At 41.7% G+C, this 27,469-nt stretch overlaps 1 long non-coding RNA gene across 11 annotated transcripts in view; it reads right to left on the reverse strand.

The window, feature by feature from the left end:
- Window positions 1-27,469, reverse strand: part of LOC115941449 (uncharacterized) — a 54,900-nt gene that overhangs the window by 19,533 nt on the left and 7,898 nt on the right. For 4 of the 11 annotated variants that reach the window (XR_014143597.1, XR_014143591.1, XR_014143596.1 and 1 more), the window contains 2 exons: window positions 4,053-4,156; window positions 598-2,127 (listed from right to left, as the gene is read on the reverse strand). This is a non-coding gene — a long non-coding RNA (uncharacterized LOC115941449). Of the gene's footprint in view, window positions 1-458; window positions 536-597; window positions 2,128-4,052; window positions 4,157-5,484; window positions 5,645-18,237; window positions 18,357-18,783; window positions 19,004-27,469 lie in introns of those variants that run through there. The other 7 variants (XR_014143599.1, XR_014143598.1, XR_014143595.1 and 4 more) reach the window with 5 other exon arrangements.

The raw sequence follows: 27,469 nt of genomic DNA on the forward strand, positions 1-27,469 counted from the left end.
CACACTTGAAAAGCTCTTTATTCTTTATAATGAATAGAGAGCAGGGACGTTTCATTGAAAAAGAAGAGCTATAATGCAAAATCAAGGCAGACTGAGGGTAGTTGTTCTTTTGAAGTGGTGGACAGAGAGGCCTTCTGCACTCACGGCTTTCACAGGTATCAACCCTTTCCTTGGATTATTCCTGGAATAGAGGCATGGAGAGGCTTTTGAGCGGCTCTTGCTGTCAAAAGCGTGTGTGTGGCGGGCTGTATTTCAGGTGATGGTGTGAGCTAGAGACCAGCAGAGCAGCCTCGAGTTGAAATGTTGATCTAATTAATTGACTGAAGAAGCCCAAGACCTGAAAGGAAGGCGTAACTCTTTGCCATCCAGACCTCTAAGGTTCACGCCCATACCCTGGAAGGAGCGAGAAGGGCTGAAAATAAAAGGATGGGGTGCGAGGCCAAAAAGCTGATGCCTACCTTGGCAGGGAGCATCACCTTTGGATGTGTGCTGGGGAATCTTGTCTATTGGAGAGGACAGATTCCTCAATGTACACCTTTCCCAGAAAGAAAAAGGAGAAAGAAGTTCAGAGGGAGAAATGAGATAAAACTCTTAGTCTAAAACGTCAAGTTTTATTTCAGAGTAATGTATTATCTTTAAAGCAAATGAAATGTAGCTCTCAGGATCCCACTGAGCCAGCGAACACCTCTATCTTAGCTATTACTTGGGTCTCCCGCTCTATATTCCAGGGTAAACATCTGGGAGGCGTGTCTTGCATTGGAAAGAGGGGCTGGACACCTGAATTAGGGTAATTAAAGCTAGTTATTGGGTAAAAAACTCCAGATCACAGGGTCTTAAGAAGTTCGTCTCTTCCTCACATGAAGTCCAACGTGGATAGTCCCAGTCAGGAAGCCATGCTGGACAGCTTGTGTCAAGTGGTAGCTCAGGGATCCTTCCATAATGGGATCTTCCAATCACCCTCCGGGCTTTGCAATCCTTTGCTTCCTGCCACTCAGACCAGAACGTGATTTAAGGTGATAATGGAGAGCCATGAGGACATCTTTAAAGGCCAGGCCTAAAAGTGGTGCCCATTACTTCAGCCAGACTCAGGCACTTGGCTCTGCTCAAATGCAAGGGGACTGGCAGAGAAGTAGAATTGACCTGTATACCCAGGAAGGACAGGTGAAATCGATATTGATGAAATTTAGCAATCTCTACCAAAATATCTAATATTCAGGCCACGTGATTTTGTTCTGTTGTTCTCTCTGTTCACTGCACAAGATCCACAGAATCGAGGTGCTCTCTTTCCCTCTTGTGGTCTTGTTACTTCTCCTGGTAAAGGGCATTACAGACACATCAAATCCTAACCCTTCTCTGTCTGGGGAAAATCTTTCTCTTTCCTCTCTGATCTTTCTCTCAAACTCCTAGTGTAACCTTCTCAACACGCTCAGCTTTTCCCAGAAGATAGGAAACTAAGTTATACTGAAACAGCTTCAGATTCAGCCAACCAATGGCCCACTATCTTCTTCAAATGAAGGGAGAAGAAAAATAGAGAGAGCACAATACAAATCAATATTTCAATAAACCATCATGCCACCAAATTGCATGAGTTCACTGGCATTCATGAGACATTTGACTCAAGGCCTCTATAAACTTTTAAACTGAAGAACGCCATCTTTTCTTTAGACCTTTTTTACTTCCATCATGACAACAAGAAATCACTTTTTTTTCAGCATCTTTTTCATAAACACGGAACTGGTGTAATCACCATGATGAGATAAAGAGTACATACAGAACACACATTTGAGATGAGGATGTTGGGCAGATGACTAGGCTGTCACCAGCTAGGCAAACTAATGCCACTTACCATTATGAGAGTGGGCCAGAGCCAGATGGCCAGCAAAGTAGCAAATTGTTACCGACCATGGATCTCTGAATCTCTCATAGACAGTTGACAACTTGGAGTGCCAATTGCTATGGTTTGTTTTAATTTTCTCAAGAGACAAGATCTGGTAGGAGTTCATCTGTTTGGTTTTTATGAATTCGAGTCTCTGGACCTTGGGAATTACATTCCATGGGATTGAAGGAAATCCAAGTGCCATTTGACAGCCACAGAAATCTTAAAGAATTTGTGGTTCATAGGAGTGGCTTCAAAAGAGAAGATATAGAGAAGTAGTTTGATTATCAGAAAGGGGAAAAGTGGGAATCATGGAAAATACAAATGTTTTCCTTGAAGGCTGATTCATCTAGATTTTACTAAATGGCAGATAATTCATGGTTTTTAAAAGAACATAATAATTGCTATGGACTGAGTGTACCCTCCAAAATTCCTATGTTGAAACTCTAATCCCCAGTATGATAGTATTAAACTATGGGGCCTTCGGGTGGTAATTAGGTCATGAGGGTACAGCCATCATGATGGAATTAGTGTCCTTGAACAATCAAATGTGGAATGTTGTCTAAAATTGAGCTTTGGGCGCCTGGGTGGCTCAGTCGTTGAGCGTCTGCCTTCGGCTCAGGTCATGATCTCAGGGTCCTGGGATCGAGTCCCACGTCGGGCTCCCAGCTCAACGGGGAGTCTGCTTCTCCCTCTATCTCTGCCTGCCACTCTGTCTACTTGTGCTCTCTCTATCTCTGTCAAATAAATAAATAAAATCTTTTAAAAGAATAAAAAATAAAATAAATAAAATAAAATTGAGCTTTGTTTGGGGCACCTGGCTGGCTTAGTCGGTAGAGCATGAAACTCTTGATCTCAGGGTCGTTTGTTTGAGCCCCACATTGGGTGTTGAGATTACTTAAAAAGTAAAAACAAACAAACAAAAAAACATTTAATTGAGCTTTGTTTGGGAACAGACAGTTCTTAACAAATTGTTCCTACTTATCTAGATTCGGAAGCAATGGATAAATACATGTAGGTATCAACCAAACAGAGAAAAAACCCTAAGTCCCAGTTTTGGGTAAAACTGACAGAAGAACACCACTGTCCCCTAACAATTCTTAATATTTCAACCCTATCTGGTCATGGCATGGCTGGGCCACTGCAGGCCTCCCCAGAGGAGACAGCTCAGTGTTTGGTGGAGGAGAAGAGTTTTCTAGAGCAGAGGCAACTTCAAAGAACTCAGAGAGGACTCAGGTAGGCATTTTCAGGGCCTTCTCCACAATTCACTAATCACCGATCATGAGTGGAGGTAGAGGGAGTGGACTAGAAGTGGCAGAAGTTATGAACCGGCCTTTTCTGGAAAGGCAAGAGTTCCTAACTGAGCCGCCAAGTCAGGACTGCTCAGAGAGGGCTACTCCTGGCAAACACTCTAGCGAACCGTCTTCTCTTATTGCTGCTGTTTCAGTCAATGCTTTGCCGTTTGGTTCATATGAAGATAGAGAAGGAATGTCTATCTTTTTTGAAGTTGATACCAAAATAGGAAGAAGAGTTGACATGACAAATGATGAAACCACAATTAAAAATTACCTCAACTGAGCTGCAATCAACTAAGCTGGAGTCTCCTAGATATAACTGAATAGCAATAAATATCAAGGCCTTTTGGTAAAAATGCTAAAAAGCAAACTCCATACACATGCAACTGCTCAGATACAGGGTGGAGACAGGCAGCTTTGACATCAATTTATATAAAAAATGTTCTAGGGGTTTTAATTTATCTGAACTTAATATGACAACTCTTATGTGTCCGCTGAAAATGTTAATGCAGTCTCCACCTGCATTTGTTCAATAAATGATTGCTTAGAGTGTATGCTGTGGAAGGTACTGTGGTGAGTTCTGGAAGTTGGCAGTAACACAGTGTCTGGAGTAATCTGTCCAGTGAAGGGCACATACTTTAAGAGCAGAACTAATGAATTAAAATAGAGCATTGTTGGGTAGAGACTTAGTCCTATTTCTTTAGGTTTCCATGAGGCAAATTTTAATAACCCATGGGAACAATATTTGAGTATTTTATTGGTAAGAATAATTTTACCTGGAAATGACAGAAACAATATACCTAGCTTAAACAATAAGGAAATTTAGTTTCTTTTATAATTAAAAACAAAACAAAAAACCAAAGAGAGAGCCAACATGTTACCATTGGAGCTGGAGATCTATTTTTCTGCTCTTCTTTGAACTCTTCCAGCCTCTGTTTTCTTCAGACTGACTCTTCTTGTGGTTAGAAGGTGGCTCCCATCAGTCCTAGAACAAAATGCTTCCTCATTAGAAAATCTCTTTTCCAGGGCACCTGGGTGGCTCAGTCGTTGGGCATCTGCCTTCAGCTCAGGTCATGACCCCAGGGTCCTGGGATGGAGCCCACATCCGGCTCCCTGCTGAGCAGGAAGCCTGCTTCTCCCTCTTCCACTCCCCCTGCTTGTATTCCCTCTCTCGCTGTCTCTCTCTCTGTCAAATAAAAAAATAAAATCTTTAAAAAAGAAAGGAAGGAAGGAAGGAAGGAAGGAAAAGGAAGAAAGAAAGAAAGAAAGAAAGAAAGAAAGAAAGAAAGAAAGAAAGAAAGAAAGAAAGAGAAAGAAAGAAAGAAAGAAAGAAAGAAAGAAAGAAAGAAAGAAAGAAAGAAAGAAAGAAAGAAAAGAAGGAAGAAAGAAAGAAAATCTCTTTTCCAACCCTTTGACAAAAGTTCTTTTTCAGTCTGATTAGACTAGTTTGGGTTATGTGCCCATCTCTGGTCCAACAGCAGGCGCTAGAATCATACCATGCACTGATTGGCTGAAGCCTAAACTCTGGAGCCAATCACTTACAAGGGGATTACAGGTACTGTGATTGGCTTGAGTTGAGAATAGGGTCAACTTCCTGAGACATTTAGGCAACGTGGGAGGGGGGGCTTTTATAAATAACATTGCGTTTATGTTTGAGAGGGAGAAAGTAGTGAGAGTGGGTGGTAGATTGGTAACTGGAGGAGAAGGCTGTCTTACTAGATAGATGGGTTTGTGAGAAGAGAAGCGAGGTAGTTTTCCTTTCTTTTAGGAAAACCTCTCTTCTTCTAGTGGTGGAGCCTTTCTTTATGTGGTAATAGCTGTAACTCTTACCCTCAAAACCTTGCACAGTGGTCTAGATTCAATTGTCCTGCTTCTCTGCATCTGACTATGTCAGATATGTCCAACTAGGTGGGGGTTATGAGGAAGGCTGATTGTAGTCAAGGTCCAAGTTCTACTCTCCATTTTATGTTTACTGGAAATAAAGCTGACCTTTTGATCTTCATCTGTTGGATTCCAGTGTTATTCTCTTTCTAATTTATAATCAGTGGGAGGTGTGATTATCACCCCTATGAACCTTAACAAGTGAGCCTTCAGGAGCAAGCCAGAATCTTGAGGATTCTGAGAATTCTGTCACACAGAGGAAATGTAGATAGAGTACAATATTGAGACATTCAGCTGCCACCAGATATCTAGATATATCTAGATATATCAGATATTTAGAAAGTTCAAAGGGTGTGAATTTTCACAGGAAGAGCTGTGGAGAAGACCGCTCTGCTGGTAATGAGAGCCCTGTCATTGGAAAGATTCATGCACAGACTGGATGACAATCTTTCAAGTATGCTTTAAAATAGAATTCTTGAACACAGTGATTTCTATAGTATAATCCAACTTTTAGTTCTATGTAGTCCTATTTTGTAGATATTGTAGACCTCTGGTCTTCAAAGTGTGATCCCCAGAGCAGCATCAGCATCACCTGGGAAGTTGTGACAAATGCAGATTATCAGGTCCCACCTAGAACTCCTGTTATGGATTGAATTTTGTACCCCCCCTCAAAAAAAAAAAGATATGTTGAAGTTTTAACCCCTCGTACACCAGAATGTGAATCAAGGTCATTACAGATGCAATTAGCTAACTTAGAAATGAAGTTATACTAGAGTAGAGTGGACCCTTAATGCAATATGACTGGTATCCTTTTAAGAAGATGAGACAGACCCAGAGACACAGATACAAGAGGTGAACGCCATATGATAATGGAGGCAGAGGTTGGAGCTATGCAGCTTCAAGCCAAGAATCACCAAAGACTGCCAGTAAACCAGAAGCTAGGAAGAGGCAAGGAAGGATTCTTCTTCACCTAAGGAAGTTTCCAGAGGGAGCATGGCCTTGCCAACACCTTGATTTCCAACTTCTAGCTTCCAGAATTGAGAGAAAGAATAGTTTTCTTTTGTCTTAAGTCACCCAGCTTGTGGTAATTTGTTATGGTAGCCCTAGGAAACTAGTATACCTACTGAATCAGAAACTCTCATATTGATGCCCAGCGATCTGTGTTTAATAATTCCCCCAGAGGATTCTGATGCATGCTAAAATCTGAGAACCACCGATTTCTATTTTAGCTCTAGACCAGTGCCTCTCACTCTGATACACATGTGAATGAATTGAGGATTTTGTTAAAATGCAGATTCCAACGTCGTGGATCTGGGTTAGGGCCTGAGATTCTGCATTTCCAATAAGCTCCCATATGATGCCATATCGCCAGCCCTGGTCTTTGGGTAGCAGAGTCTAGATCAGCACAGTCCAATACAACTTTCTATGATAATAGAAATATTCTATATCTGGGTTGCCCAACAAGAAAATCACCAGCCACATGTAGCTGTCAGACACTTGGAATGTGGCTATTCTGAAAACTGAATTTTTCAGTTTCATTTAATTTTAATTAACTTGAATTTATATAACCACGTGTAGTAGACTGTACAGGTCATCATTTCCTTGTTCCTAGATTTAAATGCCATGTTTTACAAACAGGGCTCTCAACTTTGGTTCATCTGAATTATCCATAATTTAGTAGTTTGGGGCTGGTGGTGGTATGCCCTGTGCAGGACTGTGTGTACTCAACAGTATATTAGGAGCCACCAGAGAGCATAAAGTAGATTAGAGGGTCTTTGCCCTTAAGGAACTTCCTGTTTATAACCAACTCTCATTGTATTTCTACCAGTTTCTGCCAAGCCTGAAAGTGTTAGTTCAGTGCTAAGGGGGTTGCGGGGGGGAGGAGAATTAAGAAATAATTAGAAGAGATGATGCTTGGCAGGGGCTTTTTTATCTCAAGGCTACCAGATTTTGTACATGGAATTTGAGAACATGAGTGATTTGCATATGTTGCATAAATTTGCATCTTGTATTCAAGAGCCCTGACTCCAAGTCTATGAAGTACAATTTAATTAATTAGTGGAACCTACTAGCGTTGTATTCAGAACAGGATTCAGGGCATAACACACATGGAATAACTAGCAGTTGACAACAATTCTGGAGATTCCAGACCAGCAGAAGAGGGTCACAGCTGAAGGGAAGGAAGAGGTACCAGGAGCTTTGTCATCCCTGACCCTGCCTCTTATGCACCTCAAGCCTTTGTGTATTTTCTGGTTTATTTTTCACCAACTGCACAAAGTCAGCTGAAGTTCCACAAATGAATGGAATCATGCCTTTTGTACCAGCTAGTGTCTGTTTCCTTGTTTTTGGTATACCCCACCTCTCTTGCCTTGCTTCTCTGCCTTCAACTGAATTCTGTCTGGGTGTCAACAGATCATTTTAAAAGAGAAAAGAGAGGATGCTAGGCCCTGGGGGTAGAAAGTTAAATAACATGGGGTCCTTGCCAGGAAGGAGCTCCACACTGCAGCAGGGGAGGTGGATATATGAGCAGTAACTACCATACTGTGTGTAAAGAGAAATGATGAAGCCATGTTTTAGGAGGAGGAGGGTGCACAGGAGACAGAGATAAACTCTGCTCCTGTGAAGGGTGGGAGGAAAGTCTTCACACAGGAGGAGCTTAAAGAGAAGGACTGTGGGTGGGGTAGTGGATTCCAGGCAGAGAGAACAGCACCGTGTGTTTAGCAAACTGTAAGTATCGCTACATGTGAAGGAGAGGAGGGAGGTCGGGGAGAGGTACAGAATCCAGACCGGCCTATAAGTGCTTTATTAACTTGCTTTCAAGAGGAAGGGGGATGTAGGTAAAATAGAGCATGTTAGTCCACCTCACCTAGGAATGAAAACATGCCAGAAATCCAAACAGAAAGGCTACAAGGTCTTTCCCCTAGGAACAACGTCATCCCCTCCTAGCATCTTCTGACCCATGTTTGCTGTAAATCTGCCCTAACATTTCCTGCATATGCCCCTTTCTAGGAGAATCTGAGTTCTTTTATGACCCAAGTTCACTAGGAATAAGCACCCATGCAAAATAAGCTCTGTTTGCTGCACATAATCTAAATACACTGCCCTGTGTGCCGGGTGGCTTGTGGGGGTCGGTTAGACAGAGTTGAAGTGAAGGGTCATCTGGGAATGATCATGCTAACCTGCTAACCACCTGAAGATTTCCCTCAGATTATCTCACCTCTTCCTTGGGTTGGTATTTATTCCCTCTTTGTCTTGGAACTTCAAAATCAAATGTGGCACCTGTGTGCAGCCTCAGAGATACTACAGATTCATCTGGACCCTCCCCACCCCCACCCCCACCCCCACCTGCCCCAGTGGCCAAATCTGAGAGCCACAGATCTCCCATCACTGCTGAACCAGCAAAATGGCACAAGGAGAGAGACTAAGGGTGGTGCCTCCCTATCTCGCCAATGTAAGGCTGTTCTATGAGAAGACTGGCTTCCGTATCTCATTGATTTACTAAATGTTTCCGAAAAACACAAAGTATAAAATATAAATTAACTAACAGTAGTATACCTGCCCCCCTGTTTAAGAAATAAAACATTTTAAGATCAGCTGAAGCCTTTGTGTATCACTCCCCGCAACACATTCTGACCCTTCTTCTCAAGAAGTAATCACTATCCTGAATGTGGTGTTTATCATACCCAATACTGTCTTTATATGGTTATCCTGGTACATTGTGTTGTTTTAAGTATTTTGCTATTTATAAAAATGTTATTTCAATGGTATCCTGGTAAATGTTTAACAGACAATGAATCACCAAGGAGGGGAAAAATATTTAAAATAAAAGACCTGATTTAAAGCAGCTGCCGATTACAACGGTGTAAATATTCCCACCATAGCCAATTTCAAGTTGCACCTGATGTCATTTGGGAACAAGGAATTGGGAAGAGATGAGCCCAATAGGTATGAGCCAGCTCCAGCATGCCACTGATTTGTTACACTGCTCTGTATGTCCAGCAACTTGATTCTTTCCCCTCATCATTATTATATTTGAGGTTTACTCTTGTCGATACATGTATTTCTAGGATTTTTCACCTCTAGTGCCATATAGGATTGATGTTTGTATAAATGCACTAAAATTGATTGTCCCTTTTGATGGACATTTAGGTTGCTCCCATTTTTGACCTTTAAAAACAATGCTGTAAGAATCATTTCTGAATGTATTTCGTGGTGCATTGTACAAAAGACTCCAAATCTCAGAAATAGAATTTCTTGGTCTTGGTTATGCGTGTTTCAACATGACTAGATTTTACCTGATTTTTCTCCTTGGATTTACTCTGCCACGACAGTGTATCAGAGTCTCATTACCCTCATCCTCTCCTACTCTTAGTTTTGACCGATGTTATGGACTGAATTGGATCCCCCTAAAAGCCATATGTCAAGCCCCAACCCCCAGTGTCACGGTATTTGGAGAAGGAAATTAAGGTCAAATGAGATCATGAGGGTGAGGCCCTAATCTGATAAAACTGATGTTCTTATATGAAGAGGAAGAGACACCAGAGTGCTCTCTCTCCACCCATGCACAGAGGAAAAGCCCTGCGGAAACACAGCAAGAAGATGGCCATCTACAAGGCCAGAGAGCACTCACCAGAAACCAGATTCACTGACACCTTGATCATGGACGTTTAGCTGACACAACTGTGAGAAAGTAAATGTCCGTAGTGTAAATCACCCAGTCTGTGGTATTTTGTTATGGCAGCCCAAGCAGACTAATACAGAAGACTTTAATTTTTGCCTTAAAACAGATGCAGTTTTTCTTTGTTTTATTTATTTTTTATTTTTTAAAGATTTTATTTATTTATTTGAGAGAGAGAGAGTGAGCGAGAGAGAGGGAACAAGCCAGGGGAGGGGCAGAGGGGGAGAGAGAAGCAGGCTCCCCACTGAGCAGGGAGCCTGACCCGGGGCTCGATCCCAGGACCCTGGAATCATGATCCTGGGATCATGACCTGAGCTGAAGGCAGACGCTTAACCGACTGAGCCACTCAGGCATCCCTTTGTTTTATTTTTAGAAACCGTTTCCTCCTAATCAAACCTCAACTCTTACCTAATTTGAAAAAACTCACAAACTGGCCTCTCCCTTAATAATCTACCTATTTACTTCATCCCCACTTTGCTCCACCTAGGCTGATTTTCTCAGATTCCCCAAACATACCATGCTCATTCTCATCTCTGGACCTTGTCCAGAATACTCTACCTTCTTCCCAGAGGATATCCAAATCCTACCCAATTTTAAATACATAATTCAAATCCCACTCTCTAGGAGTTAGGACTCTTGGTTCAAATGGAAGAAAATCCAAACCAGCTTCAGAATAATGGAAGAACCTGTCTCAGGGATGCCAGGGACCCAAACAGCGCTATTAAGTCTCTCTTGTGGTGCCCAGTCTCCACTTCACTCTGCCTTGGACTTAGTCTCTCCTTCTATACATGTCCATCTAGACTGAATGGGCTGACACAGGGCCACGGAAAACTCCAAAGTTACATCATCCCCTCTTATGCATAACCCACAAGAAAGAACTTTTCTATCTCTCATTTATAATATCTTGGGAGGGGGCGGGGCATAGGTTTTTTCATTGGCCTGATTTGGATCAAGTGCCGTTCCCTTGTTCAATCATTCTGGCTAGAAGGATGGGATAGTGCAGTAGCCAAGCCAGGGGCATATGCCCATAGATCGCCATAAAGTTGCTCCAGAGGAGGTTTGCATTGTATTATAATCACGTGGTATTGTGACTGGCAAACCCAGTAAAACCACATGGAGGGTGAAAGATCAGATCCCCTGAAGAAGGGATCTTGATAAACAAACAATAGGACCTACCACATCACGTGGTCCATGAAACCGCCTCTATTTCTCTAGCTGTCATGCTTCTCTCCACTTCTAAACTGATACTATATCTAAAGTATTTATCACTTAGTTATCAAATATTTTGTTTCATGCTAAATTATGTTCTTCTTAAAGTTAAGAATCATGTCTTCTCTTTCTGTGTATCCTTTGTAACCCCTAACAGAGAACTGAGCATATAGGAGATATCTGATTAATACATATTCATGCTTAGAACCTGTGGCCTGCTGGGGTGCCTGGGTGGCTCAGTCAGTTGGGCTGCCTTCAGCTCAGGTCATGATCCCAGGGTCCTGGGATCAAGCCCTGCTTTGGGCTCCCTGCTCAGCAGGGGAGTCTGTTTTTCCCTCCTCTTCCTCCTCCCTGCGCTCCCAGCCCCCACTCCCCGCTCATGCTCTCTCTCACTCGCTCTTTCTCAGATAAATATATAAAATCTTAAAAAAGAAAAAAAAAGAACCTGTGGACTGCTACTTCTTTCTTTCCTTTTTTTTTTTTTTTAAGATTTTATTTTCAAGTGATCTCTACACCCAACGTGGGGCTCGAACCCACAACCCCAAGATCAAGAGTTGGATGCTCCAGGCGCCCCTGTGGCCTGCTATTTCTAATAGGAGCAGATCTTTTAAATCCATTCCTATTGGCTTCAACCATAGCTTTAACTCAGATTAGAATTCCGCAGCTATAATGAGATTCTGGAGATAATAACACTGCCAAAAATGTGTATAGTGCATTGCAATTTAGGAAACACTCTCTCATTCTATGATCCTTAAAGTGGATAGAAGGCAGGTCCTGTCCCCATTTTATAGATGAAGGAACTGAGGCTCAGTGTAGGTGAGTGTCTTGCCCAATGTAGACTGGCCGTTAAGTGGCAGAAACAGATTAGCCACATTCTGACCGGGCTTTTGGGAACACAGCTATCTCTCAGCCCCTAGAGAGGGCCGAGGGCTGCACGAAGGGTGATGAGGACTCTTCTAGAAACAGCACTCTGTGGGGCTGCCCTCAAGAAGCTCTGATCACCTCTCATCATTTGAAGCGTCCATGAATGGACTGGCCTATAGAAACTCTACCTACATTTGGGCACTCCCCGCCTGGAACATGTGTTTGAAGCCTGCAACTAAAGCATCTTTGTGGCCCTGGACGTTACTGAGGAGAGATGCAGCCCACATTTAAATGCCAGATGATAGAAGCAAGTGGCCAAGCAGTGCAGGCATTTTTGCCAACTTGGAATGGGAGCAAGTGTGACTAAGCCAATGGGACTAGAGGTGGCAAACAATTCGTGTCTGGTTGGAACCAAGCACTGTGTTGGTGATAACACTTCCAGAACAAGCAAGGGTGACCATAAACCCGTGTTCCAAGGAGCCCTGTAAAGGAATGAGCTGCACACACTTCTGTTCTTTAACAGAAATTCACGGACGGGACCCATCTTTTAACCTCAGCAAGAACAGAAATGTCGGCAATGTCATCACCAGCCTCCCCTGCTTCCTGCTGGCCCAGCAGAAGCTTGTAAAGGCAGAACTTCAGGGCCCAGACATCTTGTTTCTGTTGCTTTTGCCAAAGACTTGCTCCAGAGGAGGTTTGCATTGTGTTATAATCACATGGTTTGCAAAATGATAGTTAAGAGTCTGTTAGCATTTCCACCCCAAACCTCGTATTTTCAGCTGCTCACAGTGACTCAAATATAAGAATTCTCTTTAGGCTGAAATTTGGCACACAGGGTCTCAGGCCCAGCTGGGGAGCAATTTCAACCTTTTTTGGGACCGGATTTCAATAACATCCATTTGGCTGTTTTTGAATAACAGCAGAAGCACAACAGAAGAGAAGTTAGCATTTTTATAGCAAAATGTTGCCATTATGTGACTCAAAAACTGGCATTGGGGGTGGGTGGGGGGAACCACCCTAGCAACTTTCAATACACCCTGGCAAGTGATTAGCCTTTGAGTGGACTAAACATGTATACTATTTTCTTAAATCTATATTAAAAAACCCAACCACTAGTCTGTTGTTCAGAGCGGAGGAAAGATTTTGTTTAATAATATATTGTGTTTTTGAAAAGCAAAGTTGACTCAGGAACAATGACACATAGTGGTAGATACTGAATTTCTACTACACCCACTCCTTGGTACAATTGGGGCAGTGGCAAATCTTAGGATGCAACTGAGTTCCCAAATGCAAAGGGAAAAATTGCAAGGGGGCAGGGGACTGGGAGGGGAAGGCAACACCGTGACTTGCAAAGATATGAGGAATATTGCTAATGATCTAAAATCAGGAACCCAAGGTCTTGTCCTTTCTGGAAGGAAGACGACTTCAGAACTCAGATTCTTTTCTCCACCCCTCTCACTAATGACAACTCATGAAATCACAAATGACAGATTCCAAAATAAAGCAAAGCGATACTAAACTTATTTTTTAATGAAATATTTCAGAAAAAGAAGGAAAGCATTAAAGAATAATATAACATGTATCTGTGTACCCACCTCAGTATATAAAATAAAACATTGCCAATACAATTGAACTCCCCTCTGTGTATTAATCAGCATTTCTGATGATTTCCTTGTCTCTTAGTATGAAGGTTTATTATTGTTTTCTTTATATAGGATGTTATGTCTCCAGTTTGTATTTCATAGAAGTAATTATCTATGATTCCCCTTCCTCTTCCTTCTACATTATTAAAGTTTATCTGTTTAAATGTATGCTTCCCCCACCCCCTAGAATTTCCTAGTTCCCACCACTGAATAGTAGTCACCTACACCCACATTGGGAACTTGAGATGCAAAAGCACCTTTCTTGGTTAAAGTCAGGTGATGGCAATTTTCATCAGCCTCTGCCAAAAATGGTGGCCAACACACCTTAAGAACTTTCTGACCATTCCATTGTAGAGACTAATGTCCAGAGCCTCTATATTCCAGCCTTTGTACGCTTTCTGCCTGTCAAACTGCCTACTCTGCGATTGAGGAAAACTGCTTGTTGACCAACCCCATCCTTTCTGTGCTGATCACTGCCTTTGCAAATAAGAAACCTTGACCTATGGGCACCTTGATTCAGCATGAGCTACCTCAGGTTCTCTCTCAATCTGCTAACCATGACCTTGAAAGAGCTTCTAACCAGACTAAAAGTAAAGTGGTTAATCCTGAGACTTAGAGATGCATTTGACCCAAGAAGTCTCAATGCAGCAGGCTATAGAAATCACCATAGCTCCCTCTACAGAAGCCATCCCCCATCTATTCCTGGATCTTAGACCCCAATTTTGTATAGGGGTCAGGCAGACCTGTGCTTCAGGGAGGCTGGGCTCCTCTCCGGCCCCCAGGCAAGAAGCAGCACTACAGAGGGGTAAGAATCTGGGCTCATTATTCCTTCCTTTAGCAGTTGTGTGACTTTAAGTAAATTACAAAAACTTTGTGTGTCTCAGTTTGATTCTTCTCGTCAGAAATGTTTATAGCTGACATGCTGGGTTTGGCAGAGTGTAAAAAAACAAGAACCCCTGGAAACTTGTTAATGCTATTGAGTCACTGAACTAGCCAACCATAGAACATAAACTCCCTGAAGACAGAGATTTTTGTCTGCTTTATTCAGTCAAATATCTCCAGCACCTAAAACAGTGCCTGGCACATAGTAAGTGCTCAATAAATATTAGTTGACTTGAATTCTCTTGAATCTCAGATTCAACAAATTTTAAACAAGACTTTTTGTTGTATGAGAAAAGAAATAGCCTCTTACTTATAGCCAAAAGCATCTTGATGCTCAGATCCCTTGTGTCCACACAGTACCATCCTTTTCTAGGAACTGTCTCCTCCCACCTAAACAAACATGGATATGATAAGAGTGAAGTAATACATAATAATACCCTATGGCCACAGTTATTCAGAAATAACTACCTGACCCAACCTTAGCCTTTATTCAGGAATTTGGGATTAGACTAAGAGAGTCAAGCTTCATCTTGCTGCTTTTTGAAATGGATGAAATGTGAACTCATGGCCTTTTGGCAGTGTATTTCCTGTGTGTATTCATGAGCACCACAAACAGGTTAGCAGACAGCAAGAGGAGGGAATGAAGCAGATGGATGGAGAAACAAAGACAGAAGATAGGGAATGATCATGGTATTTAAATGTGGTTCCAGTTGTTAATGAGACCCACCTGGATTCCAGTTCTTGGATCTGGGAAACAGATTAATTTTCTTGTAATGAAGTCTCCTTTGTCCTTAGGCTATGTTGAGTTGGGCTTCTGCTCATTGCAGAGAAAAGATCTTAAGGGTTTTTTTTGGTTTGATTATAGCTACGAATTCTGAGCAAGCTGTACCTTCTTATAACTTATATGCACCCATGAAAAGTAAAAATTTTATGTAAAGTAGAAACACCAAGGGAAAATTATAATTCAAAACATAATCGCAAACCTTTGGAAACTTACACCAAGAACAAGCTATGGGAGGCCAGTTGTCTCAAGTCTATTTTTAAGCCGTCGTTTACAGCCCTTCCAATTCGATCCTCTTTGTCCATACAGACATGGTGATCCATGTCAGAGTTTCTTCAAGGTTTATAAGGCCATGCTTCCATACCACCCCCTGGTTGTTCCATATGGCCCACTCCATGACTAGAAACCCTTTCTGTTCTAGCTGTTTAGTGCTTCAACTGCAGGTCTCTCTTCTTTTATTAGCTTCAACTAACTTCATGGTTTTGCTTTTATTTTTCTTCGAGGTCTGAATGTACAATTCCAAGAACTATCTCTACCAACTTGAAGCCGTTGCTGGGTTCCATGTCGATCATTTTTTTTTTACTGGACCATAAGGACCATCTGGTCTAAGGCCATGACTCTGCTTGCCATTTGTGCAGCTGCCTGTACATCTGTATGTCCCGATGCACCCTTTTATTATTGTCTGCTTTCCGTTGCATGTTGTCAGAGACCTGGGTACTGCATCTGTTTGAATTTTGTTTGTAGGTTCTGAGCACAGAGGAGTGTGTGGCTTGGAACATAGAAAACTTTACTCTAAGCAAACTGGATTCATGGAGTCATGATGAATGGAAATAATGAGGGAGATCTGAGCCCAGGAATAGGGACTGGATTCATATTCAACTCCTGGGTTAGAATGCTTATTTTAAATGTTCCCACACTGAGCTACCTTTTCAAAGCATTGAGCTGAGACCTATTCATGGGGTTATTTCCTTGTAAGTGCTTGTTATTTAGTTGAGTTTGCTCTCTAAGCATTAAGAGTTTTTATATTGGGTTTTTAGAATTGTTCTCCATACATTCTTACTCTTTAACATGAATTCCCCAACCTCTGCTCCTTCTCCCTCTCGCGATCTCTCCCTCTCTCTCTCTCTACACACACACACACACACACACATGTGTTCATTTGAAAAATCAGGCCTTAGGGCTGGATCTATACTTGGCCAACATCTTCAAGGTCACTGATGTTACTTCTTGCTTCTGCTGTGTGGGAGCCAATGAGAGTGAGTCATCAGGGTGAATAATGCCTCTGTAATACTACCAGATTGTGTTTGTCTCCACTTCAAAGCTCTCAGTTTTAACAGAATAGTATTTCTCCATCCCGCCCACCCAAACAGCAGTCTGGATGGCTGCAAGGCAACAATTAGATGAACAGTAGCATCATTTCCATAGGCTGGACTATGCCCCCCAAACCGCCCCCCCCCCAAAAAAAACCTAGCAGCACTTCTTACGGAAGTTCTCAGGTCAAATTCTACTCAGGTTTTCCTGGGTAGAGATCATATCCCACCACCTCTGTTTTTCTTTCTTTCCTTATCTTCCTTCCTTCCTTCCTTCTTTCTTTCCTTCCCTCTTTCCTTCCTTTCTTTCTCACCTGGAATTATAATTATGCTTCTCTTGATCCATCTTCAGTCACTTCTTGTCTAATTAGCCTTTTAATTTTTTTTTTAAGATGTATGTATTCTAGGGGCGCCTGGGTGGCTCAGTCGTTAAGCGTCTGCCTTCGGCTCAGGTCATGATCCCAGGGTCGTGGGATCGAGCCCTGCATCGGGCTCCCTGCTCAGTGGGAAGCCTGCTTCTCCCTCTCCCACTCCTCCTGCTTGTGTTTCCTCTCTCGCTGTCTATCTGTCAGATAAATAAATAAAATCTTTTAAAAAAAAAAAAAAGATGTATGTATTCTAGAGAGAGAGAGCACACAAGTGGAGGGAGGGGCAGAGGGAGAAGGAGAGAGAATCCCAAGCAGACTCCCCACTGAGCATTGAGGCTGACATGGGGCTCCATGCAGGGCTTGATCCCACGACCCTGAGATCATGACTGGGGATGAAATCATGAGTTGGTCACTTAACCAACTGGACCACCCAGGCTTCCCTAGCCTTTTACTTTTTTTTCCATCCAAAAGAGTGTGACTTTGAGTTTGTCACAAAAAAGAAAGAAAAGAAGAAAGAAAAAGTTTTAATACTCTAGAATCTATACCCATTTCTACAGCACCCTCTTGACTCCTCTTGAAAGGACTCATTATTTTAAAAGTCATGTTTCTTCGGTGGAACTGCCATGCAGTGGCCCTGATGGAAAGAATAATGGCGGAACCACCATTATGGAGCACCTAACCATGGTACCAGGTGCTTTATACACGTGTTTTCTTAAATCCTCACAACTAAATAAGCTTTGTTATCTTTTTTAGACATGCGTAAAGCGAGGTTCAGGGATATTCAATAACTTGCCCAAGGTCACAGCCAGTAAACAGAAAGGTAGAAAATGTCTAACTCTATGGTGCCAAGATCCATTTCTTGCTCAGCCACTTGGGTGAGAGGGAAGATATTAACAAGTCTAGAATTCCTAGTTGTTACATACCCTTCCTTTCTTGATGCCAACTTATGGAATAACTTGAAAAAGTACAATTTTCTTTAACCCTTCCTTCAGCCCATTGTACCTCCTCATTGTTGCTGATGGTATTTAGGTGTATCTCTCCTATGCCAGTGAATTACATGTGTTACACATTTTGCCAGCCCTCATTCATGTCCTACATGTGCTAATCAAAGTTCCTCTAAACCTCAGGTAATGAATGATATAATTAATCATACAAACTGGGACACTTTTGATAATGAAAAGGAAAGCTATTAATAACTATGCTGGGCCACTGAGGGCTGCCCTGGGCAAACTGGGTTGCATGGCCACCCTCTTAGGACAAACTCTAACCAAGCTAATGTTTCCTATGGACTAAAAGGGTATGAATAGACCTGCCTTAACTAAACACTATACAAAACAAGAGAACAGAAGCTAGAACTGCCAGACCCAAACCTCTGTCTCACGAATAGTTGCCGCATTTCTGGACCTGGCTGTGTGTGGTGGGAGAGGGAAGGCAGCTGGAAATGACTCACAATTAGAATGATCATTGTCCCCATTTCTTCAAGAAGTGGCTCTCAAACTTCAGTGCACTTAAGGGTCCCCATCGTTTTTCTTCAAAATGAGGATCCCTGAACTCCATACCTTACAGATGCTGAAAGTATAGTATGGGGTAGGCTCAAAAAACTGCATTTGACCACCCTCCCATAGATATTTTGACCTAGGTAATTTATGAACTGCCCTGGGAAGGAAAAGCGTGTTCTATTGCATAAAGTCCTTGCATAGTTATTTACTCTGCAAAGACAGGCATGATTTGGAAAAAGTCCCTGCAGGACATAACACAACTGTTTGCAACATGAAGATTTGTTCACAGATACCATCTGTATGACCCGAATCACCAAATGAATAAAATAATGTAACCCATGTTTCCCTGATAATTACTTTCAACATGGGTTCTCAGGGATATACATTTTCTCTGCTTTCTGATAATCACAGCAATAATAGTTGCTATAGATTGAACAAACCAGAAATTTATATACATTACTTCAAATACAGAAACCCTCAAAAGTAAGTGATGTTACCTCTGTTCTATAGATGATGGACCTCAGGCTCAGAGAAGTTAGGTGACTTGCTGGACGTCTCACAGCTAGTCACTGGCAGACCTGCCATTTGAAACCAGATCAGCTGCCTCGCCCTTGAAATATTTAGTGAACTCATAAGCACTGTGTGAGGACTGAAAAATATTCGTTGGAAGCCACATCATGCACGTAAGCTCGTATGACCTTTCCGGAAGAGTAATTCCTAGACAGAGAGAAGACCTGAATGGTGACTTTGAGAAATGCTGAGGCAACTCTTTGCTATGAAAAGGCAGGGATAGAGCCAATTATCAGTGAACATTTGGCAAACTTGGGGGTCTAGCTAACCATTTTCCAGGCTGGCCTTTGGATCGAGTTCTCTTTCGCTGGCTGTGCCGCTGCTATGCTCTTTATTCATATTTTCAAGGAAACACAAGTAAAGCGACTGTTCCCTAATTGCGCTCCCTTCCTGCAGTCAGCCTGCGCCTTCTGAGCACCACGGGCTCGTTCCATACGCGGTGCATCGTGGGGAAGGACTGGTGGCAGCTGCAAGTTGGTGTGTGACACATTGAGTAGTCATATTTCCCTTCTCGGTGGCCCTCCAAAGCCCTTTCCAACATAACTTTTCCCCATCTGTTCTCGTTTGCACTGCATAATAGGGGACAGGTTTTGGAACTTGGGATTCAAAAAACAACATTAAGAGAAATAAAAATGAGATGGAATTTCAGCAGAAAGAAACTCACTGGCTTTTCCCCCACCTCCTCAGTTACTGGGATCATAACCAGAGCATTAAATCAAGCAAGTTTGTACTCTCGCCTAGTTGGTCCTCTTCACGTGGTAGTGAAGAAATGTAAGAGCATTTAAAAATCCCTTTAAACTGTCTGCATAGCAATAAGATAGCGTGGCCAAGTCATTAGCAGATACAGTATTGCCCAGGACCTGACTTCAAGTTTTTCCACACTTTGCTTAGAATCTCTAATAAGTTACGTTAATTGCCTCATGCCTCAGGGTCCTTCTCTATAAAGTGGAATATGTGTTGTGAATCTTAGAATACTTAGAGACAGGGCTTTCCAAAATGCCATAAGCCCACCTCTGTGCATGCAGTGAATGATTTTGGAAATGATACAAACATCTTTACATTTTAAACATAATTGATTTCTTCTAATATACATTAGGGAAAAAACTGCAAATGGCACAAAATACCCCTGATTTTCCAGATATTTTTTTTTCCAAAGGATGAACCTAAACTAGGCATTTAAGTTTATTTATTTATTTATTTTTAAAGATTTTATTTATTTATTTGAGACAGAGAGAATGAGAGAGACAGAGAGCACATGAGAGGGGGGAGGGTCAGAGGGAGAAGCAGGCTCCCTGCCGAGCAGGGAGCCCGATGCGGGACTCGATCCCGGGACTCCAGGATCATGACCTGAGCCGAAGGCAGTCGCCTAACCAACTGAGCCACCCAGGCGCCCCTAGGCATTTAAGTTTAAAAAGTGAACACGTTTAAAGAAGACTATTCAGTAAGTTATAATAAAAGTGAATATGGCAAAACAAAAGCAGAAGTACAAGAATGATGGCTTAGAAAGCAACAAGAGCAGGGTAGTGGCTCTTTTATTCTTTAAGGCTCTTTGGAAAAGTCGTATTATATGAGCCTCAGGTCCCCCGTGTTGGATGAATCATACTCCTTGGGTCACAGCTCACTGTCATCATCTGTCTAGTGGGGGCTTGTCATCATTTTGAGATCACAGCCCTCCTTGAGAATGTGGGGACAGTTACGGGTTTCCCCAGAAAAATGTATATTCTCATATACAAACAAACTCCTTCTTATAATTTGTGGGTTTTCAGGACCACTTGGAGTTTATCCATGGACTCTTGGAGATTTCAAGTTCCTAAACTCAAGGTTGTGTCCCTTTGCTTGGCAACCTCCTTCGTTGCTTTCTTAACTTCACAGGTCAGCACTTGAGCCTCTAAGCCACACCTGTATTTCTGCAAGGAGCACCATCTTCCTTCACTGCCCTGCCCAGGGCAAAACCACCCAGGCTGCGACCTACACTCACGTAGGTAGTACAGAAAATATCCAGTCTCTTCCCTCTCCCCACCACCCCTACCCCGCAGCTTTAAAATCAGAAATACTACAAAAACTTCTGTAGTTGAGATCTCTTGTTTCTTGTCTAGCTCCCTTCCTCTTCCCTTGGGATCTGGCCCTCCCCAGTCCAACAGTGTGGTACCTGTGAGTGCTGACATTTTTGGTGAGGCCATCACTGACTGGCCCAGAGAGAGGCTGCCCCAAGGCAGACAAATAAGTTTCTGATGGAACTTGGAAAGAGATGTACATGGTAGGAAACTCAGGAGAGGGCCCTTATTGGTTAGTTGTACAGAGAAGAATGCCAAAAACAGAGAGGTGGTCTACACATGGTTTTGATGATATTGATTCCTACAACAGACCCCTTTGGAGCTGAAAATGTTCTGTTTTCGTAATCATTTCCATAACTCCCATTGTCATTTTCCACCCTTTTGCCCAAATACCCAGTGATTTATGAGAAAGGTGGTGGCGATATTAATAAGACTGATGGAAACGCCTAGCACTTATTGAACATACCCCGGGCACTGGACCACCCCCACTTTGTGTGTACCCGTTTACTATCTTCAGCTCCCTCAGGAGACAGGTAGCATTATCTTCTCTACTTTGCCAATAAGGACCCCAAGTTTACAGAGTCAGAAAGGGCTCGAACTGGTCTGCAGAACTAGGCCTGCCTCACTCCAGACCTAGCAAGTTTTTCATCTGAACTTTGAACTTTTTCCTGTTCAAAGTAGTGAAACATCTTACCCCCTGCCTTTCTGTTGTTTCTACTCCCACTCACCCCTCACTGTCTCTGAGAATTTTTGTCCAATTATACTAGCCAATATAGATGTATATCTCTCCTTTTTAACTCAAATGATAGCATATAACTAAATTTCCTGAACTTGGCTTTTTTCCCCCCACTTACCACTACATTGAGGAGTGCAATCATATCAATATATTAAGAACTTCATTATGTTGTTAAAAAAAGCTTCTTAGTGTTCCATTGTAAGAATGTATCATAATTTAGGGATTCAGTATCCTATCGATGACATTTAGGTTGTTTACAACTTCTTATTTTTGCAGTTAGCGCTGCAATGAAAACTTTGTACATACATCATTTCACAGTTGGGTGAGGATATGTGCAGGAAATATTCCTAGAATGGAATTGCAAGGTCATAGGGTGCCTGCATTTGTAATTTTGCAATATAATGTCAAACTGCCCTCCACACATCTTGTAGCAACTTCCAATTTGACCATAACGTGTGAGAGTAACTTGCAGCGTTCTCCATATTTCAAGTTTTTTTTCTATTCCCACACCTGCAAGTTTCATCTTCTCTAAAACGTCTCAAATTGTTTTATTAAAAAGAAAAACATAAAATTTACACTCAGTTTCTGCAACCTGGTCACATACACACACATATAGTTTTCTGCTGTATATGTTCACCTACTTTGCTTAGAGCTCCCCCTAACTTCCAACGGAAGCTCAGAGGATGCACAGTTTAAAAGCTGCGATACTCTCAATAAGTCAGTCCTGCATAACAACTCCACCAGCAGATGGTTGATCTCCAGGCCATTCACCACTAAGGCTTTACATAAGGTTTCCAAGAACATCTTCCTCTTCCCTCTCCCCAGTCCTCCCTCCCCTCAGTTGGCTGTCAGGCGTGCCCCCCCACAGAGCCCCCTGCCTCCGACCTTCCTAAGAGTTTGTGCCCATTACATCTTTGTGGCCATCCCATTCTATTTATTCTTTACATTCTTTGGGAGGTTAATGACTTTGTGGAAATCTAAAACAGCCCCTCCTCAGGAAGTGGTAAAAATCTCTTGGAATAACAGGAACAAATCTTGAAAGAGCCCTTGAATTCATCAGCATGTGCGATTAATTAAAAACCCCAAAGAAGTAATGATATGCACAAAATTCAAGAGGCTATGATGAGCAGTGACCAAAACTTGATAATATGGATACTGTTACTTAAGTATGAGCAACTCAGAATATCTAAAGGGGGAACAGAAGCACCTTCCTCCATCTCTCTTTTTCCCAACTTCACGCCCCTTCTCCTTTAAGTCATCTTTGGATATCCATTATTTATCAAAGAAGATGAACCAGAAGCAGGATAACCTCTTTGTAGTAATAAGGCTTTGTCTTCATGGGAACACAAGTTCAGTTCAGAAACTTTCAGACATGGTTTTAAAGGCTTTTGTGAGTCAACTGTTAGTGAGTCACACAAAAGGGCCTTTATTAATAAGCATATTCTGTTCATTATAGAGAAATGAAAGCCTCAGAATAATTCACCAAATGTTTAAAGAGAAAACAAAAAACAATGTGGTAAACATATCAGGACTTGATGAGCTGTCTAGGTAATTGGTTGTTTCTGTGCACCTGGTTCCAAAGACAATATTTAATGTGTAATCTGTTTCATTTTGCTTGGGGAAGTAAGTGTAACTCTACCCCCTGGATCACATCTGCATTAAAATTAGGGGAGGCAGAGTCTTGTTTCAGTGAGTGGAAATTTATGCACATGAGTTGTCTTTTACATGGAGACAGCAATTATACCCCTAGAAATGCAGTCTGTGGGAGAAAATGACATATTCAACGCTGGGGAACAAAAGCCTAATGCTAAGGGGACATTAACAAGGTTGGGAACCCCCTCCCAACAATTAACATGATCATTTACAAAATCTGCAATCTATAAAATTATTTTAAAAACATGTTTTTTCAAAACAATGTGTTTTTTTCTCCTTCTTTCTAAAAAAAAAAAAAAGACTCAGCAGCAACCATGCAGAATCCATTCCACTGTAACAAGTAATATTTTAAAATCTCTTCAGTTGGGGCGCCTGGGTGGCTCAGTTGGTTAAGCGACTGCCTTCGGCTCAGGTCATGATCCTGGAGTCCCGGGATCGAGTCCCACGTCAGGCTCCCTGCTCAGCAGGGAGTCTGCTTCTCCCTCTGACCCTCCTCCCTCTCATGCTCTCTGTCTCTCATTCTCTCTCTCTCAAATAAATAAAATCTTAAAAAAAAAAAAAATTAAAAAAAAAATCTCTTCAGTTGTATTTAAGGGCTGAAATAAACAAATTCCAGAAAGTGGTAGGTGACCCCTGTTTTAGCAGGCTAATAAGGACTGAGGAGAAAATGAAGCCACGAATTTTTCATTTTTATGTGAGGAAGCTGTGGTGTTTGAAAGCAAAAATTCCTAATCAGAATTCTAGAACACAGGAAGAATGCATGGAGCATACGCAAATTAAAGTCTCTAATAGCTAAAACTGATTTTAAAGAAACGATTTGTTGGTTGACTTGTTAAAAAAGACAAAGCCAGAGCCACTGAAATGGATTTAAGTTTTTGTTTCTTCTCTCCATCTTCTCTGGAGGCTATAAGAAATGGATGAGGAAAGAGGTGTTCTCAGCCCTCAATTCCCCAGCATCCTCTCCACATTCATGCTTCCTGGGAACATATAAATTACCAACGATTACACTTTATTTCATATACTAATTGCATCACGGATAGAAAAATATAAGCCCTGCTTAACTAAAAGAGCTATGGTAAGTCAATTTGTCTTCGAGATTTTCTAAGTTTTTAATGCCTGATTCTAATTTTTGGCATATGTGTCTACGCAATTTTGTTGGAGTAGTTTTGCTACCCACTCTCAGTGAAAGCAGTAGCTCTCTTCACTGGTCTGCTATGAGAGTTTTTGTTTTGTTTTGTTTTCTTTTTGGAAAACGTGAGTTTCTGAATTAGTTTTGGCATATTTTCAGAAAATAACATTTATGAAGTAACTTCAACAGGCCAGATATTGGGGAAAAGCCAACTGCAAATTCTAAATCCTAACTAACTTTTAGAAGATAACTAGGAATTTTAAATATAAACAAACATGGAAGAAGTTGAGTTTAAAATATTCCTAATGTTTTCTGAATCACCAGAATGCTAACATCAGAGATGTTGTAAAACTATGGCATGGCAACATGGTATATGGGAAAGGTGTGATAGAATGGGATCAGGAGATTCTACTCTGTATCGATTAACCACCTCTTTTGGGGGGAGTTCACTCAAGTTATCCAAGCCTGTATTCTTCAACAGTTAGAAAGTAAAATGGAGGTGAAGCCCATTGAGCTGGTTTCAACAAATCAATGGCATCATCACCACCACCACCAACAACAACAACAAAACTGAGTGGAGTTTGGGGAAGTGGGGGAGGACTAATTGATCTCAAAATTAAAGGAGACTTCATAAAATGCCAAAGAATCAAATGATATATATAGTCATTGTCTGGGTTCAGATTTGATAAAAGACTTCTTGAGAAAAATCTATGCAATTAGAATCTGAACTGTGAATTGAATATACTGAGTAATCATTAATTTTGTTGGGTTTGATAATGGCATTATGGCTGGGTAAGAAAATGTCCTTATGTTTTAGAGATGCTTGCTGAAATACGTAGGAATGGAATGACATGATGGCTCAAGTTTACTTTTAAATAATTTCCAAAAGCCGGGGGGTGGGGGGTGGGGGAGCATGTCCAGGCTAATCTTGATCATTGCTCAACCAGCTCATAGGTATATGGGGTCCATTATTCTATTTTTTTCGCTTTTTGCTGATGTTTGAAACTTTGCATTAAAAAAGAAACACTAATATGTGGTGCCTGGGTGGCTCAGTGGGTTAAGCGTCTGACTCTTGGATTCCATTCAGGTCATGATCTCAGGGTTGTGAGACTGGGCCTCAAGTTGGGCTTTGTACTCAGCACAGAGTCTGCTTGGGATTCTTTCCCTCTTCCTCTCTCTCTCCCTTTGCCCCTCTACTGACTGGAGCACTCGAGAGAGAGCTTCTCTCTCTCCTTAAAATAAATAAATAAAATCTTAAAAAAAAAAAGTACTAATACCATGAAATCAAAAAAAAAAAAAGGGAAAAAGAAAAAGTGGAAGCTGTATTAAATTATTTCTAAATTTTCTTCAAAAAAGAAAATCCCATCATTCTATTTCAAGGGCTGGATAGTGATAGCTGTAAAAATATAAAGCCATTTTTGTTTTGATTTTTAAAATCAAATAATATCAAATTAAAGCTGTGTTCTGGTTATCAAATTTTACCGACGTCTAACACATAACTGCAAATCAAGTAGAGGCAGACAACTCACAGTGGAAGAACTTGTGATGAACAGAGCAGATTTGTCAACAAATCTACACTTGATTTGTCAACAGGGAACCCCAACCTTTAGCAGCAATAGAGTGAGCCTGTCTAAATCAAAAGCTCATCTCAGCTCTATATGAGGTTGCTCTATGTTCACCTAGATCAATAAATTGTCTTTTTCCTTTTTTTTTTTTTAATCAAATACATTATGTGGCCATTTTCTATCCAGGAATAATAACTGTCATCAACACCTTTTCCTTGCTGTTTGTGAATTTCTTTTATTTTCCAAGGTCCTTTTCATTATGAAGGGATTCAGACGTTTTCATAGTTCACATTTTAAAACTCCAGTTTCTTAGAAGTGATCAGTAGAACATCTTTAGCTGTTTAGAGAATGATACGATTACTTCTTTTATTCCAGATGGGATCTCTGTTAGAAACTGGAGGGTCTGACAACCTTTCATGCTCTGTGTTGTAACACTAGGAGGAACGGAGTCAGAGTTAGACTTCTGACTGTTCATTGGTGTAAACACTCATGCTTGTCAGATAGAAAAGTGAAGTGATGGGGCACCTGGGTGGCTCAGTCGTTGGGCGTCTGCCTTCGGCTCGGGTCGTGATCCTGGGGTCCTGGGACCGGGCCCTGCGTCGGGCTCCTTGCTCAGCGGGAGGCCTGCTTCTCCCTCTCCTGCTCCCCCTGCTTGTGTTCCCTCTCTCGCTGTGTCTCTCTCTGTCAAGTGAATAAATAAAATCTTAAAAAAAAAAAAAAAATGAAGTGAGACTTGGGTGCATCTTATACACCCTGATGCTGTTTGACCCAGCATTGATGTTATCCTTTATAGGAATGGATGAATTTGGTTGAACACAACCTATCTGGCTACTTGGGAAAATCAAAGCTTATTAAGGCAGTTTTTATATTATTGGTGGTAAATATATTTTTGGAAACTTTATTTTTTTATTTTTATTTTTTAAAGATTTTACTTATCCATATGAGAGAGAGAGAGAGAGTGTGTGTGAGCACAAGCAAGGGGAGGGGCAGAGGGAACAGGAGAAGCGGCCCTTGCTGAGTGGAGCCCGATGGGGGGGCTCCATCCCAGGACCCCAAGATCATGACCCAACTGAAGTCAGACACCCAACCGACTGAGTCACCCAGGTGCCCCTATTTTGGGGAGCTTTAGAATGAAATTGGCAAGCAACCATTTTATCAAAATATTAGGAACTTCACAGACTGGTCCCTACTTCATCCCCATCAGGTTCTTCAGTACAGTAGAAATGAAGAGTCCCCCTAAAGAAAGGCAGCCAGTTCCCCTACAAAGATGTGAGAAACAGGGCGCCTGGGTGGCTCAGTCGTTAAGCGTCTGCCTTCGGCTCAGGTCATGATCCCAGGGTCCTGGGATCGAGTCCCACATCGGGCTCCCTGCTCGGCAGGAAGCCTGCTTCTCCCTCTCCCACTCCCCCTGCTTGTGTTCCTGCTCTCGCTATTTCTCTCTCTGTCAAATAAATAAATAAAATCTTTAAAAAAAAA

The sequence above is a fragment of the Leptonychotes weddellii genome, chromosome 3, assembly GCF_054177405.1.
Source record: "Leptonychotes weddellii isolate Sample4059 chromosome 3, ASM5417740v2, whole genome shotgun sequence".
NCBI lineage: Eukaryota > Metazoa > Chordata > Mammalia > Carnivora > Phocidae > Leptonychotes > Leptonychotes weddellii.